This window comes from Silene latifolia, chromosome 11 (genome assembly GCF_048544455.1).
Source record: "Silene latifolia isolate original U9 population chromosome 11, ASM4854445v1, whole genome shotgun sequence".
NCBI classification, from domain to species: domain Eukaryota; kingdom Viridiplantae; phylum Streptophyta; class Magnoliopsida; order Caryophyllales; family Caryophyllaceae; genus Silene; species Silene latifolia.
This window is the reverse complement of record NC_133536.1, coordinates 76,766,269-76,772,385: the sequence shown is the minus strand read 5'-3', so window position 1 is coordinate 76,772,385 and position 6,117 is coordinate 76,766,269. Positions and strand designations below refer to the sequence as shown.

The window sequence follows — 6,117 nt, the reverse complement described above, 5'->3', positions numbered from 1 at the left end:
AATCCTTTAAAAGGTACGATCAGTAAATAACTCCTCAACGGATAAATCATAAAAACTTTCATAACTCACTAATAGACATTAACGATTCTTATTCTTCAAATATGATATTTCAATTAAAGACGAGCATAGTCTCCAAAATTCCCAACGTGCTCAATCTAAACTCCACGATAACTCTCAATTCATTTCCATTACTCTACTCTCGATCCATAAATAACTCGCACAAGTTTCCCCTTAACACAAGACAAAAATCCAATATTTCTAACCATTAAGAGCATAAGCCACGATATTCCCAAATAAAATCAGAAGATAAATATACCCATTATGTTTCTCACTTCTTGTGAAACCATGAAACCACAATCATTTATCTTACGCCATATATCATCACTCTCTGTCATCAATAAGGATTCCTCAAATACATAAAAGAACATAACACCTATAGTCCCAAAGTATTCATCGTCACAAGGACTTCTATTCCCAAAGTAACCTTCATCTCAACAACCTATAGTCCCAAAGTAAACTCCTTCGTTACCAAAATCATAATAACAACACTCTTTTCTTTCATACTTGAACATCTCAATCTGTCAATCAATCCTAACTTTATTCCTCAAGAAACCACAAGGGGATCAACCTCGAAATCATCTCAAACAAGGACAACACCACCAAATAATCCAAAAGGATGATAGTACGATAAGAGTAAAGCTCGAGTTACCAAGGATTAAAAATTTTGACAAACATGTACCCACATGCACGATAAGTAACATGTAAGAAACATTTTCAAAATCGACCATCTTTCAAATCAACAAAGCATTCTCGAAAAATTATTCATGAAAATACATTTTATACAATTAATAACGATAAACATTCAGACATAAATAAACAAATACATGAACAAAATAATTAATACCATTAATAACGATATGAAATATTAAAGCACAAACAAGCAAGTACATAAACAACACATGTAATACAATTAATAACGATGCAAGACATTACGGCATAAACAAACATGTGCATGAATGAACAACAAATGTAATACAATTAATAACGATTCAAAACATTAAGGCAACAAAAGTAAGTACATGAACAATACATGTAACACAATTAATAATTATATGAAACATTAACACATAAACAAACAAGTCCTTAATTGTTTCTACCCCATTTACTCTCACTCATTAACTAAGTCAATTTATTCAATTTTAGTCATCAACTAAGCGAGAGTTGGGAGCGTGTTCGCTCTGATACCAACTGTAACAACCCGGATTATAAAACAAAGGAAAAACTTATATAAAATAAATATCAGAGTACGATACTGATAAAAGGGTCAAGGTGGCGGAAACACCTGACTAATCCGGTTCGCTACTAAAACCAAAACAACTAATACATTATTCAAAAGGTTCTTAAAACATAAAAGCAAAGTCCTATTTTTATTATTAAGCTCGCTTCGCACATTCCCCAAGCAAGCATCAACCAGACAGCAACAAGCGTTCAACCTGAACAACCTGAGAAGGGGGTCGACAATTCAGTCGGGAGTAACTAGATGCTCTCCCAGTCATGTTTACAACAATTGAATATAATCAACAATCATTAACAAATGAAATGTAAAACCAGTAAACATGTGAGATCATCTATACTCATGAAAGACCCAGCCAAGCTTACCATGACTTACCAACCTTGGACAAATGCAATCATGCAACCTAGACCATATGCAACCACTAGACCATGAACACCTACAAGACTAGTAGCAACAAACGACCCACAACAACCTAAGGCACAAAGCTAGCATTGAAGCATAGCAAACATGGTGACACACAATCCACAGCAACAGAAGGCACAAAGCTAGCAACAAAGCATAGCGAATAGAGTGAACGCCCGTTAGAGCGTATAACCACTGCCTCTAACTTGCCGGAGCGTATAACCACTCCTCTAGGCGACGGAGCGTATAACCACTTTGCTCTCCATCGGTGTGGAGCGTATAACCACTGCCTCCACGGTACTATGTATAGCGTATAACCACTGCCTATATGTCTAAGACCTGGCCAGACTCTCGGTAAACCGAACGACACTCGGGACCCAGAGCGTATAACCACTGCCTCTGCCACCCCCGAACATAGACCAAAATAAATCCCGCATCAACGGGTAGCGTTGGTTCATTCCGATAGTATATAACTGATACTACCGTCATCTATTCAAACTAGCAAACCACCAATGCACAGTATAACCGACTGTACTAACATGCGTGAACCACCTCACGACTCAACTCATAGGATAGTATAACTGACCATCCTACTTATCACATGAACAAGAGTAACCAAAGATATATGTAACACAAGGACATAACATGTTGAACACAATACAACATAGGAAACAAGTATAAGCAACCAATGTTATAGTAACTACAGCTATAACTTTAACATTAACCATTCAATGTTATAGTAACCCTAACCATAACATAAACTCTGGATGCGAGGTTATAGTAACCTCGACTATAACTTCAACATGTATAAATTGAAGTTACACGTACCTCAACTATAACCTTGACACGAAACTCAAAGTTATACTAGTTCCAACCATAACCTTGAGCCATAAATCTCAGGGTACGTTAGTTCCGGCTATAACCTTATCTCGTACTTCAATGTTATAGTAGCTCCAGCCATAACTAGTGTAACTACCCAACCTATAACTCATGAATCATCATCAAGGTTATACTAGCTTTAGCTAGAACTTTGGAGAGCACCCTTGGCCGCCTATCATGCCGCCACTAGGGTTTATTCGTAAACCGTAATTATGCTCATGACACCCATAATAAACACATAAACAACATACGATGTATAATTAAAGCATTAAAACATATACAAACATGTGAAAACATAATTAACATGATAATAAACAATCATACATGTACTAATCATACAAAACATTCATTAAATCATATTAATTACATCAATTGGCATAAACACAATTAAAAGAAAACACCTAGTTACCTTTTTAGCAATTAATGGTTAAATTAATGAAAACCTCCAAGAAAGACACGACCATCAAATCCTTGTCTCCAACACGTGCAAACGTCCTCAAAACCGACATTATAGTATACCCGAATCCAAATCTATGAAAGCACCATAAAAATACTCTTCCTTATTCTTTACCCATTAAAAGTAAGAGACCTTAAAGGTAGGTCAAAAGGTCCATACAAATAATCCCCATAAAATTATTTGGAGATGAATATGTTGTAAAGATAAGAGTAAGGATTATGAAAATATAATTTGTGTATGAGTTTGGAAGAAAGAAAGATATTCAACAATGGAATCAAAGGGAGAAAAGAAGAATAGAAGAGAGAAAAGGAGGGAGGCGTGCGACAGGGGGTACGTAGGTTTTGTATGAGCAGCTTGCTTGCTAGGTTAGGTTTCACGCGAGAAAGAAAAAGGATTGACCTAGTTGCTTGCTAGGTTAATTTCTATTTATAAGGGATTAACTAATGGGCTTTGGGTCCATTAGCTTATACAATGGATTATCTGATTACAAATAAGATTGGACCATATTAAAACGCAAGGAGACCTTATAATAAAAAAGTAGTTATTAAATTAAAATAATAAAATTGTGCACGGACTTTTTAACTCAATGAAATGTAGTCCAAAACGTGAAATAATAAAATAAAGAACGAAGACGATAAATATAAATATTCAAAATACATTATTAAATCTCGAAATAATTAATTTAATATAATACTTTTATAATAAAATATTATTATAAAATACGGGGTGTTACATGCGAGACTATGAATCCTTGCATTTTTTACCCATCTCTTATCTTTTTCCTTGAGGCTTGTAAGATATAAGCCAACTCGAGCCTTGTTAGACCATGCATAGAGTTGAATAGGAAGAGACTAAGTCGACTTGTAGTTGTTGTAAAGTCTTGATCGACTCGGCTCCGGGACCTAAATCTTCCGAGGAATTGTAAGATATACACTAACTCGATTCCATCACAACAATATGTTGCTTGCATCTATTTGAGAACAAGTTTGTATGATCTATTTCCATGATTCCCTTATGAACCCATGACACCCTAGTGCCTTTAATCATTTGTTTACAATCCCTTTAATTGCTTTACTTTTTTTTCATTGCTTTACATTCATCTTGTTGATTAGTTTAGATTACATCTCATCTCAACCCATAATTTGTGACACCCTAAGACATAAACTACTTGCAATTGAAATCCTAATTCAATACCCGTCCCTTGGGATCCGACCTTTACTTACCACTCCACTAAAGAGTAGTTTGTAGAGTTAGAAATATTGTTTTGGTTGATAGCTTTGACGACGATATTTGTCCCGACCAAAAATGGCGTCGTTGCCTGGGACGGTGTTCAATTGATTTGATTTTCGTTAATTGTTTTTAGTTGTGTCTTTCTTTACCTTGGGGAAGTCAATATCCTCAAGCTTTTCTAATTGTTTTCTAGTAGTTTGATATTTTGCATGACTAGGAGATCACAAGGTAATTTATTACCTATTGATTTCGAGATTGAAAGGACCTTAACCAACAATAGAAGAGTTGCTAGAGGTACTTCAAGAGTTGTAGGTATTGGAGAAATTGTGGACATTCAACCAAATAACATTGAGTTTGTCAATCCTTTTGCAAGAGAAGGAGAGGATAACCCAATTCCAAACCAACCACAAAATCAACCTACAATGCCTAAATTTTCATCACATTCCGTACCAACCGAGGAGAACCTGCCAAACGGTACTCCTACACCACCACATTTAACCGGTAATTTCATTGCCAAATCCGCATTCATACAATTAGTTGAGAGAAGTCAATTTGGAGGGATGCCTAGTGAAGATCCTCATTTACATATGGAGACTTTTTGTGATTATTGTTATGCAATTTCTCAAACCAAGAAATTCTATCCTTGGTATTGATTCATGGAAGAAGTTAGCACTTGCCTTCTACAAGAAATTCTATCCTCCGGAGAAGACAAATATGTTGAGAGCCCAAATCACCGGGTTCAAGCAAAGGGATGAGGAGTCATTATATGAAGCATGGGAGAGATTTAAGGACACTTGTCGTTCTTGTCCACACCATGGACTTAGTGAGTGGTTCCTTGTGCAACAATTTTGGAACGGCTTATATGAAGATTCACGCAATGTGCTTAATATGGGATCCAATGGGAGGTTTACCGAAGTTGATGACAACCAAACATGGGCCAAAATTGAAGAGATGGCAGTTCATAATTCCCAATATAGAAAGGCCACTAGAGGAGGAAAGTATGAGGTAGATTCCATCACTCAATTGGTGCTCAACTAAGTGCTCATATCGACACCATCAACTTGAAGTTTGAGAAGGCCATGGCTAAGCTTGATGAAGCTTCCAAATCACCCAAACAACATGTTAATGCTATGGTGGCATCATCCTCAATCCCAAATGGAGTATGTGAAAGTTGTAGAACCTTGGGACATGATCAAAACGAATGTAGGGGAACAAATGAACAAGCAAATGCTTTCCAAGCATACAGGAGTGATACCCCTTATTCCAACTACTATAATGAGAACACCAAATTCCATCCAAATCTCTCATACAAGAGCCAAAATGTTCAAAATCCTCAACCAACATACACTCCACCTCCAATGAGAAACCAAGCTCAAAGACCCTTTTTCAACCAAAGCTAAGGATATCAAAATCAACCTTCCTACAACCAATCCAATGACCAAAACTTTAATGTTCAAAAAGCGGTCCTCAAAATGCAAAAGAACCAACGAGAATTCTTCACCCAAATGCAAAAAGATAGCTAAGCTAAAGAAATCACCATCAACAACATACTTGCCCACACCAAAATGTTAGAGACTCAAATGACCCAATTAGCATCTTCTAGCTCCCAAAGACAAAAGGGACAATTACCTCCTCAAGGTAACCCACCCATAAGACATGAGACGGTGAGTGCCATCCATTTGAGGAGCGGTACAAGATATGAGGGGCCGAAGAGGCCAATTGATGAAGATATTGTGAATACTAATAGCAAGCAAGGAGTTGTGGAGAACTCTAACGAAGAACCCACTACCAACGAACTTTCAAAGAAGAAGAATGAAGGAAAGGCTAAGAATAATGATAAGGAGCCTATTGTGAT

At 36.5% G+C, this 6,117-nt stretch overlaps 1 non-coding gene across 1 annotated transcript; it reads right to left on the bottom strand.

Moving 5' to 3' along the window:
• Window positions 1–4,976: 4,976 nt before the first annotated feature.
• Window positions 4,977–5,083, bottom strand: LOC141615958 (small nucleolar RNA R71). Its single transcript, XR_012530342.1, has one exon. It is a non-coding gene; the product is annotated as a small nucleolar RNA R71 (small nucleolar RNA).
• Window positions 5,084–6,117: the final 1,034 nt, after the last annotated feature.